Below are 13,852 nucleotides of genomic sequence, written 5' to 3'. Positions count from 1 at the left end.
CTCCCATAAATAATGGAGGAAGACTAATGACATAATCACCACTAGGATAATGAGTAACATATGGATAGGAAGGAATAAAAATGGTAGTTAAAGGAGAGAAGAAAAAAATAAAGCAAAGAGCAAGAGAAAACCAAATTTCTTACCTCTTCTTCCTCTTGGTTAAGAGAAGGAACAAGAAGAAGGCAAGTTGCCTTCCTCACCTTTCCCTCTTCTCATTTTCATGAGAATCAAGAGAAGAGACATGGGAGAGTTAAGAGAGGGAATTAATGAAGGCATAAATTCCCCTCATGGTGAATAAATGGAAAATAAGAAAGGAAATATCTCATTTTCTCCTTCTTCCTCCTCCTTCCTCCTTTTCCTTTCTCCATCGAGACCAAGGACTCCCCCATCTCCTTGATCTGAACACTAAGCTCAGTTCCTCTTTAAGAAAAGTAAATCTAGAGAGGACACCTACAAGACCTATCCTTTTCAAGCAAGAAAAACAAGAAGAGGTACAAGAAGAAGAAGCTATCTCCTTCCTTGGCTCCTAGGATATTTTTCTCCTTAAGAAAAACCACAAGCAAAAGGATGTAAGTTCCCCTCACCTGTGGTACAATAGCTAAATGATTGTCATGTAAATATATTGCTTAAAAAACCTATGTTTGTTTCAAGAGGGCTTCGGCCAAAGCAAAAAGAAAGGTTTAAAGAACTTTGAAAAAAAAACCAACTAGGTATGTTCATGATGGTTGTTATGATATGTATCTTATGGCAAGGGGACTAAACTAATATTTTCATGCGAGAATGTTTGGTTAGAACATAAGTTTATGAACTTAGATTTTTGGCCAAGCAAGAACAAAAGAACTAGGAGAGCTTTAAACCTAAATCAAGCATGCTCTCTTGTCCTTATGATATGTACCTTAGGGTAAAAGGTATTATTAATGTTTTATTTCCACTTGTATGTTGATTTGAACTTGATTTTCATCTTCATGAACATTCGGCCATGATAGAGTTGAGGGCCTAGAAGGGCTTAAAACCCAAACCTAAGCATGCTATGATTCTCATAAGACAAGATATGAAGCTAATATGTTATGTCATGATCTTATGTTAAGTTGAACTATATTTTTATGCATATGATGATTTGGCCATGTTGAGGCTTGAGCCCTAGGAAAGTTTAAATCAAGTCTAAGATACTCATGACCTTCTTGATGAAAAGATATGAAATAAATTGATGTTCTTATGTTGCTTGTTGCATAGAAACTTGAATTCTTGCTCTATAACTCTCGGCCACACTTGCTTTTAAGACCTAGGATGCTTAAATTCTAAACTAAGTGGTCCATGTTATTCCTTGTAATGAATACTAAGAAATTTCTTATGGTCTTCATGCTCTTATGCCACTAGAAACCTAATCCCCATGCTTAACAAGGTTCGGCCACATTAGGTTAAAGGGCTTGAGAAGCTTGAAACTTAGACTAAGAGTACTTATGGCGCTTCTCATGATATGTACTGAGATATTAGTATGAAGTTCAACCTTTTCATGTTACTTGTAACCTAGAAACATGTTGCTAGGGTTTCGGCCATGTTAGGGTTAAAGGCTTAGAGAACTTGGAACCAAATCAAACATGCTCAAGTTGTTCTTATGAAATATGATGTGGCCATTGTTAGGGTTTTTCATGCTTGTATGTTGCTTATAACCCAAAAATGAGGCTTAATGGGTTTCGACCATGATATGAAAAAGAACCTAGAAAGCTTGGAATCTATACCAAACATGCTTAAGATGTTCCTTATGTTCTAAGAAATGTTAAATGTTTAGGGTTCATATGCTCTTTTGTTGCTTGCTAACCTAAGCCATCTCTACATGTTTCGGCCACCACTTGTTACTAAGGTTAGAGACCTAATTATGTTCTTTCCGTGAACTTCACATGCAATGCTTTATGATATGATAAGAGTATGACATGCTGTGATGTTAATTTGTTATGTTAGGTCCTATTCATGATATGCTATGAGCTTAATTTCATGATATGCTGTGTGCTCAATTTCATGATATGTTATGTGCTTAACTTCATGATATGCTGTGTGCTCAAATTCATGATATGCTATGTGCTTAAACTCATGATATGCTATGTGCTCAAATTCATGATATGCTATGTGCCTAAACTCATGATATGCTATGTGCTCAAATTCATGATATGTTGTGTGCTCAAATTCATGATAGGTTGTGTGCTTAATTATGCATGTGATCATGATATGCTGTGTGCTCAAGTTCATGATATGCTGTGTGCTCAAATATACATGCTTTAAGCTATGCCTAAAGAGTTGCTTCCCTATAAGTGGGATCAAGAGCACTCTTCATGACATGAATATGACATGATTGATATGGACTATGTAGATATGACATGCTATTTTACTTTTAAGGCTTGTACCAAGGGTGGGCTCCATAAGCGCCCCGGGGTCGATGGACTAAGAAACGGGCCTCGTTAGGGATGAGCTCCTAAGTGCCCCTAGGTCGATGGACTAAGAAACGGGCCTAGTATATGTATGCCTTGTAGGGTTCAAGACTTGCTACCTTGGACCTACTAGGACGCGCGCATTTATGTACGTGGTACAAGTCAGGATCCCCTCTTATGTTGAGATTATGTTTAAGTATGTATGTTAATAGTTTTCAAAAGACATGTTGCATATGTTTTCATGATGCATGTTTAAGAATACACCTTGCATATACCTTATGATTATGCCATGATATTTATGATAACGTTATGATATGTCAAGGTGCATTTGATGATCATGTTATGCTATGCCATGATACCTTATGTTTATGCCATGATGGTTATGATGATGCTTATGACATGTATGATGTTTATGTTATGCCATGCCATGATACCTTATGTTTATGCCATGATGGTGATGATGATGCTTATGACATGTATGATGATTATGTTGTGATTATGCTATGATATGCTACATGATATGAAGAAATTATCTACATGTGATATGACTTGTGTTTTAATATGCTATACGGTTTTTGTGAGTAGGAAAGGAACTTACTGAGCTATGAGTGCTCACAGCTTACTTTCTTGTACTACAGATAAGGGCAAGGGATGGATGAACTAGGGGAGCAGCAGGAGGGGCTAGAAGGACATGTGTGGCAGTGATCTGGCTAAGGATAAAGAAAATACCTGCTTCCGCTAAATAAGAATTATGCCTAGTTTTATGTCATTTACTTTATAACTTCATGACATTTTACTTTGTGTTGAGTATCATGACTCAAAAACAATATTAAGTATGCTATGTGGTTTATGTGATTAGATGATTAGTCATGGTGAATTTTAAAGTCATGAAAAGGTTATAAAATGTTACGAATAAGACTTCCGCTGTAATAAGTAAGTAAGTATGGTAAAGTAACCCCCGTGGCCTCAGCAGGAGGGGCGGGGCGTTATAGTTTGGTATCAGAGCCAAGTTAGCCTCTCACTACACACATGTCAAGCCTCCATTCTGCCGCTCCAAGTAAGAATTTATATGTTTAAGTTAAATTCTTTTTAAGATGCCTTAATATTATGCATGTTTATTTATCCTGTCTGATTATGATAAGTCACAACTATAGGATAGGTATGCATGATGGTAGAATAAGAATGATAATGACCTTATGTTAACTTGGATAGAAATAACGATAATTTATTGTCGTTCAATGAAGATAAGCATGGCTAGGAGACGCACTACTCGAGCAGACGAGACAGCGACTCCACCGGATCTGACACAGATAGTTACCGACCTCCAGCATCAGATCACGGAGCAACAACAGCTGATCACGACTTTAATGGGCCAGCAAGAAAATCCTGTCACCCCGCCAGTGAATCAGAACGCAGTGCCCATTATTCCAGTAGCCGCACCAGTACCACCGATAGCCCCTATTCCGGTGGTCCAACAGGAGACTTACTTGATCCAATGGCTAAGGTTGAAGCCGGAGAATTTCTCAGGTACTTGCGAGCCATGGGACGCCCAGGCCTGGTTCAAGACAGTAGAAAGCATAGTAGAGCTATTGGACTGGCCTGTGCCGGAAAAGATCAAATGTGTATCGTTCTGTTTTTCCGGAGATGCAAGGATGTGGTGGGAAAGAGTAAAGGCAAAAAGACAGATTAATCTGATGACATGGATGGACTTCGAGATAGAGTTCTTTGAAGAGTTCTTCCATATGCAAGTGACGAACCGACACTATGATGAGTTCACCGAGTTCCGGCAAGGTGACCTATCAGTGAATAAGGCGGTAAAATGCTTCAACCGTTTGGCACGCCTATGTCCAGAGTTGGTTTGCACAGAAAGAGAAAGGGTCAGACTGATGCTGAAGATGCTTCGACCAGAGATAGCATTAAATGTGGCCGGCGGAGTTAATAGACCGCAGACTACAGAGGAACTAGTCAGCAGTGCCCTAATCACAGAACACTATTAGAAAGCAATGAACGAGAATAAGAGTCAGTCCCGAATAGAAGGACAAAGACCCTCAGGCAGCAAAACAAACTGGAAGGGGACCTCTACCGGAAAAAGGAAGCAATGGGGCAATACTAAAGGTAGCCCAGCGAATAAGCAACCGAAATACCCCCAGTGCACTATTTGCGGAAAGCTGCATTCCGGAGTATGTCACAAGGGTTCAAGGAGGTGCTATAATTGCGGAGGGGAAGGACATCTGGCCAGGGACTGCACCAGTCGGATTCAAGCCTCACCCCAGCAGTATCACCAGAACAAGAGTGCCCCCTCACAACTACATCAAATGCAAGGTGCAATAGAAGGGACTTCAATCAGCCAAGGAAGATTGGAAGCCCCACCAACTACAAACGCCAGGGTTTTTGTGCTCACAGGAGAAGATGTGGCGAATGCCTCTACAATCGTCACAGGTCAGCCGCCTATTTCTAGTCAATATGCTAAAGTTTTATTTAAAACGGAAGGCAAACCAGTGGACGAATCTATCAGGAAACCAAGAAATATTTCATGTCATGGAGTCGAGATTATCTCCGGACAACTCTCCACCCTGACCATAGCACCCACCCTATTCGATAATATATTAGAGAAGCAAACCAGTGACCAAAGCCTCCAAAAGATTAAACAAGAGATCTTAGGAGGAAAGAATAACGGGTTCCGTATCGCGGACAATGGAATATTATATCTCCGGGATCGATTATGTATTCCCGAGGATCCCGAGCTACGAAGGAAGATATTAGAAGAAGCTCATTCCACGCCCTGTGCAATGCATCCGGGATCCACCAAAATGTACCAGGATCTGAAAAAGAAATTCTGGTGGTCCGGTATGAAAAGAGATGTGGCTTAGTACGTCAGTGCTTGCTTGACCTGTCAGAGGGTTAAAGCAGAACACCAGAGGCCGGGAGGATTACTACAGCCTGTCCAAATTCCAGAATGAAAATGGGAAGATATCTCTATGGACTTCATTTCAGGATTACCCAGGACAACGAACGGCTATGACGCTATATGGGTAATCGTGGATAGATTAACCAAATCCGCCCACTTTCTAGCAATCAAAATGACTTATTCAAACGAGCAACTGGCTCAATTATACGTCAAAGAAATTGTTAGGTTACATGGGATTCCTAAGACCATCATTTCAGACAGAGATGGTCGTTTTGTTTCACATTTTTGGGAAGACGTTCAGAAGGCTCTGGGTACGAAGATATTATTCAGTACTGCCTTCCACCCTCAGACTGATGGACAGACGGAGAGGGTTAACCAAGTATTAGAGGACATGTTACGAGCTTGCGCATTAGACTTCAAGGGGAGCTGGAGCCGATATCTATGCCTAGCGGAATTTGCCTACAACAATAGTTACCAGGCTACTATTGGGATGGCACCTTACGAGGCTCTGTACGGGAGGAAATGTAGATCTCCTATATGTTGGTACGAAGGCGGTGAAAAGAAGGAGATGGGGTTTCAAACTGAATTCATCGATAACACCACCCGTGCCATACAGAACATCCGCCAACGAATAGAAACTGCACAGAGCCGACAAAAGAATTATGCAGATAAGCGACGAAGGCCACTGGAATTCAGCGTCGGAGACTTAGTATTTCTCAAGGTAGCACCTATGAAAGGAGTTATGAGGTTTGGCAAGAAGGGAAAACTAAGTCCGCATTATGTAGGACCATACCAAGTTCTAAAAAGAATCGGCAAGGTAGCTTATGAAATAGAGTTACCTCAAGAGATGTCAGCCATTCACAACGTGTTCCACGTTTCGATGTTAAAAAAAATATATTCCGGGCATGGACCAAGTGATTGAACCACAGGCAGTACAAGTGCAAGAGGACCTGACCTACGAGAGCTGACCAATTCAGATATTGGATCGAGACGTCAAGAGACTAAGGAACAAAGAAGTACCCTTAGTAAAGGTCCTGTGGCAAAATCAGCGATACGAAGAAGCTACGTGGGAACGGGAAGATGATATGAAACGGAAATATCCATCGCTATTCTAAGTTCGAGGACGAACTTTCTATGAGGTATGGGGTACTGTAACACCCACAAATTTTTATAAGTACATGAGTATTATTTTCATTTGAGCATGGAAATAAATAGAAAGAATAACAGAAAAAGAAGACTAAGAAACAAAATAAAAATAAATGGTAAGAGGTGGAGGCCAAGGATTGAACCTTGAACCTCCCACAAATAATGGAGGAAGACTAATGACATAATCACCACTAGGATAATGAGTAACATATGGATAGGAAGGAATAAAAATGGTAGTTAAAGGAGAGAAGAAAAAAATAAAGCAAAGAGCAAGAGAAAACCAAATTTCTTACCTCTTCTTCCTCTTGGTTAAGAGAAGGACCAAGAAGAAGGCAAGTTGCCTTCCTCACCTTTCCCTCTTCTCATTTTCATGAGAATCAAGAGAAGAGACATGGGAGAGTTAATAGAGGGAATTAATGAAGGCATAAATTCCCCTCATGGTGAATAAATGGAAAATAAGAAAGGAAATCTCTCATTTTCTCCTTCTTCCTCCTCCTTCCTCATTTTCCTTTCTCCACCGAGACCAAGGACTCCCCCATCTCCTTGATCCGAACACTAAGCTCAGTTCCTCTTTAAGAAAAGTAAATCTAGAGAGGACACCTACAAGACCTATCCTTTTCAAGCAAGAAAAACAAGAAGAGGTACAAGAAGAAGAAGCTATCTCCTTCCTTGGCTCCTAGGATATTTTTCTCCTTAAGAAAAACCACAAGCGAAAGGATGTAAGTTCCCCTCACCTGTGGTACAATAGCTAAATGATTGTCATGTAAATATATTGCTTAAAAAACCTATGTTTGTTTCAAGAGGGTTTCGGCCAAAGCAAAAAGAAAGGTTTAAAGAACTTTGAAAAAAAAACCAACTAGGTATGTTCATGATGATTGTTATGATATGTATCTTATGGTAAGGGGAATAAACTAATATTTTTATGCTAGAATGTTTGGTTAGAACATAAGTTTATGAACTTAGATTTTTGTCCAAGCAAGAACAAAAGAACTAGGAGAGCTTTAAACCTAAATCAAACATGCTCTCTTGTCCTTATGATATGTACCTTAGGGTAAAAGGTATTATTAATGTTTTCTTTCCACTTGTATGTTGATTTGAACTTGATTTTCATCTTCATGAACATTCGGCCATGATAGAGTTGAGGGCCTAGAAGGGCTTAAAACCCAAACCTAAGCATGCTATGATTCTCATAAGACAAGATATGAAGCTAATATGTTATGTCATGATCTTATGTTAAGTTGAACTATATTTTTATGCATATGATGATTCGGCCATGTTAACGCTTGAGCCCTAGGAAAGTTTAAATCAAGTCTAAGATACTCATGACCTTCTTGATGAAAAGATATGAAATAAATTGATGTTCTTATGTTGCTTGTTGCATAGAAACTTGAATTCTTGCTCTATAACTCTCGGCCACACTTGCTTTTAAGACCTAGGATGCTTAAATTCTAAACTAAGTGGTCCATGTTATTCCTTGTAATGAATACTAAGAAAGTTCTTATGGTCTTCATGCTCTTATGCCACTAGAAACCTAATCCCCATGCTTAACAAGGTTCGGCCACATTAGGTTAAAGGGCTTGAGAAGCTTGAAACTTAGACTAAGAGTACTTATGGTGCTTCTCATTATATGTACTGAGATATTAGTATGAAGTTCAACCTTTTCATGTTACTTGTAACCTAGAAACATGTTGATAGGGTTTCGGCCATGTTAGGGTTAAAGGCTTAGAGAACTTGGAACCAAATCAAACATGCTCAAGTTGTTCTTATGAAATATGATGTGGCCATTGTTAGGGTTTTTCATGCTTGTATGTTGCTTATAACCCAAAAATGAGGCTTAATGGGTTTCGGCCATGATATGAAAAAGAACCTAGAAAGCTTGGAACCTATACCAAACATGCTTAAGATGTTCCTTATGTTCTAAGAAATGTTAAATGTTTAGGGTTCACATGCTATTTTGTTGCTTGCTAACCTAAGCCATCTCTACATGTTTCGGCCACCACTTGTTACTAAGGTTAGAGACCTAATTATGTTCTTTCCATGAACTTCACATGCAATGCTTTATGATATGATAAGAGTATGACATGCTGTGATGTTTATTTGTTATGTTAGGTCCTATTCATGATATGCTATGAGCTTAATTTCATGATATGCTGTGTTCTCAATTTCATGATATGCTATGTGCTTAACTTCATGATATGCTGTGTGCTCAAATTCATGATATGCTATGTGCTTAAACTCATGATATGCTATGTGCTCAAATTCATGATATGCTATGTGCCTAAACTCATGATATGCTATGTGCTCAAATTCATGATATGCTGTGTGCTCAAATTCATGATAGGTTGTGTGCTTAATTATGCATCTTATCATGATATGCTGTGTGCTCAAGTTCATGATATGTTGTGTGCTCAAATATACATGCTTTAAGCTATGCCTAAAGAGTTGCTTCCCTATAAGTGGGATCAAGAGCACTCTTCATGACATGAATATGACATGAGTGATATGGACTATGTAGATATGACATGCTATTTTACTTTTAAGGCTTGTACCAAGGGTGGGCTCCATAAGCGCCCCGGGGTCGATGGACTAAGAAACGGGCATCGTTAGGGATGAGCTCCTAAGTGCCCCTAGGTAGATGGACTAAGAAACGGGCCTAGTATATGTATGCCTTGTAGGGTTCAAGACTTGCTACCTTGGACCTACTAGGACGCGCGCATTTATGTACGTGGTACAAGCCGGGATCCCCTCTTATGTTGAGATTATGTTTAAGTATGTATGTTAATAGTTTTCAAAAGACATGTTGCATATGTTTTCATGATGCATGTTTAAGAATACACCTTGCATATACCTTATGATTATGCCATGATATTTATGATAACGTTATGATATGTCAAGGTGCATTTGATGATCATGTTATGCTATGCCATGATACCTTATGTTTATGCCATGATGGTTATGATGATGCTTATGACATGTATGATGTTTATGTTATGCCATGCCATGATACCTTATGTTTATGCCATGATGGTGATGATGATGCTTATGACATGTATGATGATTATGTTGTGATTATGCTATGATATGCTACATGATATGAAGAAATTATCTACATGTGATATGACTTGTGTTTTAATATGCTATACGATTTTTGTGAGTAGGAAAGGAACTTACTGAGCCATGAGTGCTCACAGCTTACTTTCTTGTACTATAGATAAGGGCAAGGGATGGATGAATTAGGGGAGCAGCAGGAGGGGCTAGAAGGACATGTGTGGCAGTGATCTGGCTAAGGATAAAGAAAATACCTGCTTCTACTAAATAAGAATTATGCCTAGTTTTATGTCATTTCCTTTATAACTTCATGACATTTTACTTTGTGTTGAGTATCATGACTCGAAAACAATATTAAGTATGCTATGTGGTTTATGTGATTAGATGATTAGTCATGGTGAATTTTAAAGTCATGAAAAGGTTATAAAATGTTACGAATAAGACTTCCGCTGTAATAAGTAAGTAAGTATGGTAAAGTAACCCCCGTGGCCTTAGCAGGAGGGGCGGGGCGTTACAGACGCCAACACCTGAGTTAACAATTTCCTCATTCTTATGTTGGTAACACTTATTTTTAGTCAATTACATTACTGCTTAAAGGAAATGTAGGTTGTTATACTTTCTTATTCTGTTCTTTGTACTCAATTTCTTATTAGTGGATTACCCATCGGAAAGGTCCAAAGGACCTGAGTCTTGGAGTAGGAGACACTGAAGGCTTCGAAGTAAGTAAAATCGAATGTGTGTTATTTTCTTTCTTATTTTCTATTTTCTTCCACTACGTACTCATACTTGTTTTTAAAGTTCAAAAAAGATAGGTTTTTAAAATCACATGATTCATTCCCCCTCTCACGTGCTCACAATCCTACACCCACAAGAGGAGAACCCTTACCTAAGGAAAGGGGTGGAGCCCCAAATCCATGATGTCTTCAGAAAAGGATTTCTCCCCTTATATAATAGGGCACACAACCCTATTTTGTTGCCACATGGCCATACATAGGGGCATGACAATGGCATAATCTATGCTAGAAATAGGTCATGGTTGTGCCCATGAGGCACGACCATGGCATAAAAGCCATAGCTGGAAAAGGCACGACTGAACAATAAAAGCCATTGGTGGAAAGACATGGTCATGCCTTTTAGGCACGACCTGTGCATAGGAGTCTTTAGAATGAAGGCATGATCGTGCCTATGAGGCACGACTATGGCATAGGGTCTACTACTCTAAAGGTGTAGGGCACGACCATGCTTGGGAGGCACGACCGTGACATAATCACGACTGTAGGAGAGGCATGACCATTCCTCTTGGGCATGGACGGACCATAGAATTTGTTGCAAGCCCCGATTTTAGAAGACACAGCCGTGTGCCTATGAGTCATGGTCGTGTGTGCTACTCAAGTTCTTTCCAATGTCTTATTTAATTTATTTTTGCTCCAAAATGCGCCTTGTCAATCAAAATACGAAGAGAGTAGATCTCTAAACCAAAAGAGTAGAAGTATAACATAATAATGAAATAGAGTTTGATAAATGTATATCATGTTCATGAAATGTAAGTAGATGTGCGATAAATAATACCTTAAACATGCATAATCTATGCATATTACACCCCAGACTTAAATCTTTTCTTGTCCTTAAGCAAAATCTGCAATCTAAATTTATGTGTATAAATGGTGCGTCATAATCCATAATGAATCAGTCTAATCCTATCGTGTAGTTTCATTGATGAGTATGATACAAAATTATTCGAGTGTGACCTAAGTAGAAGTTCTCTATGCTTAATGCAATAAGTGACCTAACCTTTTCAAGTGTCAAATACTCATTTAACTACGTTTCTCATGCTTCCAACGATAGGCACTTACCTACCACTTGCAAAATTTTTTCCCCTCAAACTACATCTCAAAGGAATACTTACTATTAAGAGAAATGTAATAGTTATTTCCCTAGTAACTTAAATTGGTCTCAAAGGGGTAACTTGTTAGTTTCTAATCACGATAACTATTTTTTATCCCGTATTCTCTATTTTTATCCCTTATTCTCTATGTTTTCTAAGTGTTTACAAAGTGTAACACTTGAACAAACTCTTTTTTTTTCTTTCTAGGATTCTAATTTTTCCTAATGAGTTGACATGATCCGAGTTGACATAATCAAACCTAAGTTCTGATGAATGATAAGTGGATTAAAGTTAGATGTGTTGTGATTTAATCTTTTCTATCAAGTGTGCAGGACTTGATTGGTCTGACACCATGCTGAAATCCAGCTAAGTCTGGAGGACCTAATAGCTGATGTAGAAGTCCAAATAAGTCAAGGAGTTACCTTATATCTGGCAGGAAGTCTAGCTAGGTCCGTGGGACTGACAGCTAGCTAAACTCCAGTTGGGTTTGCGGACCTGATAACTAGCGGGAAGACTTGGTGGATCAAGGAAAAGTCAAGCACTTCTGCATAGTAAGGTAAGTCACTGGAGGAGAGTGTTCCAGTGAGGACGAGTCCTAATTTGAGACTTTAGGCGTAAGTCCAGTTTTGGTCCATTTTGAAAACTTAAATTAAGACATTGACTAGATCCTAATATCGGATAGATAGGATCTAATTAATACTACTTATTTTTATTGTACTAACTTCTTCTTGTGGCGTAGACTTTTATTTTGTTGGAATAACACATTTTACAGGGCAAAAGGAGCACAAAATACCTCAGGTGAACAATACCCAAGGTGCCTTCTATGCGAAGGAATGCACCTTGAGTTGGGTGATGGAAGGCACCTTGGGGAGGCTTGAAGGCGCCTTCGGTCGGATAAGGTAGAAGGCTTCATTGACGATAAGAGCCTGTTTTGGGGGGATAAAAATTGGTGTTGAAGGCGTCTTCAGTGGTGTTGAAGGCGCCTTACATCCCCCTTGAAAGGGTTACTCGACCAAGGCTTCAAACACATCTCTTCTATGAGCTTCTATACAATTGTGTGACATTCTAACTGCTTTGACTTCATGCCATTGCTCTGCTATGACGTTGCTACGTTCGACTGTTATTGAGAAGTCATCCAACATCTAGCTCGATCCGTTAAATCTACATCTATTAGGGGTGTAAATGAGTTAAGCCGCTTATGAGGCGCTCGCCAGCATCTCGGTCAAAACTCAACTCGAGCTTAAAGTTGACTGAGCTTGAGTCGACTTGATTAGAAATAGAGCCAAGGTCGAGTCTAATTATTAATGTCTCGGTGGCTCGTCGAGCTAAACGATACAATAATAATATATACTTTTATAATATATAATATATAATATATTAATTTATTTATTAAAAATAATATAAATAAATAAATAAATTCAAGCTCGAGCTCGAGCTCAAGCCTATAATTAAATATCGAGCTCGAGCTCAACTCTACAAGCTCGAGCTCGAGTCGAGCCAATATAAATTGAGTTGAGCCGAGCTTGAGCCTAAGCTAGATTGAACTCAGCTCAACGCGTTTATGCCCCTAGTTTCGATTATCAAAATCAAGCATAGTGTAAAGAGATCTTTAAAATAAGTCAACACCCAAACTCTTCCAATAAAAATATAGCTCACTTCATGCTACTACGGATAGAAAGAAATATATAACTAAGCATACTAGAATACCAAATTATAGCAACATAAATATCTAAAACAAGCGTTCTAGTATCTTGCTATGAGTAACAAACAAATAATAGTGGCAAAAGGTGATTTTTTTCACCCTCAACATATCCGTTAGCCCGTCCCTAGGTCAACATGGAAGAGATAGAGTGAGGAACAAACAAATAATGACATGATATATGATGCAACTAGAAAAATTTATTATATAAAAAAATATAATAAAAATAACCTACAACCCAACATATATACATTCCCCATACTTAAATTTTTCATTATCTTAATGAAAACCAAATATCTAATACGGAGGAGGTTTTAAGTGAGAGAAATTACTAAGTGATGTGCTCTAAATATTTGAGACATTCATGTGCTAAAGACACCTCTCTATTTGGTATTCAAATTCCTCCTCATCTTTGAATCCTACAAAAAGAAAATTTAGACTAGAAATAGCAAGTAGGGGGTTAGGGCTAGGAAAAAGGAAAGAAAAGAAAAACTTGAATGAAAACAAAAAATAATTTGGGTTGCCTCCCAAGAAGTGCTTATTTTTTGTCAACAGTTTTAGATTCTTCTAAATCTTGCTCTTGTTGAAGTAAGATAGTTCTGAACTTTCATGCCAATGACCCTAATTATGGAGAGAGATCTCATCATGGGATCAATATCATGAATAATAGCTCCCTCCTTCATCTCCTTAAAGATTCTTCTTGGAGGTCAGACAAGGTTCAGTTAAAGTATCCAGGTCAAGAG

Source organism: Zingiber officinale, chromosome 1A (genome assembly GCF_018446385.1).
Source record: "Zingiber officinale cultivar Zhangliang chromosome 1A, Zo_v1.1, whole genome shotgun sequence".
In the NCBI taxonomy this organism is placed as follows: domain Eukaryota; kingdom Viridiplantae; phylum Streptophyta; class Magnoliopsida; order Zingiberales; family Zingiberaceae; genus Zingiber; species Zingiber officinale.
The sequence above is the reverse complement of the archived record's forward strand: the minus strand, read 5'-3'. Positions refer to the sequence as shown.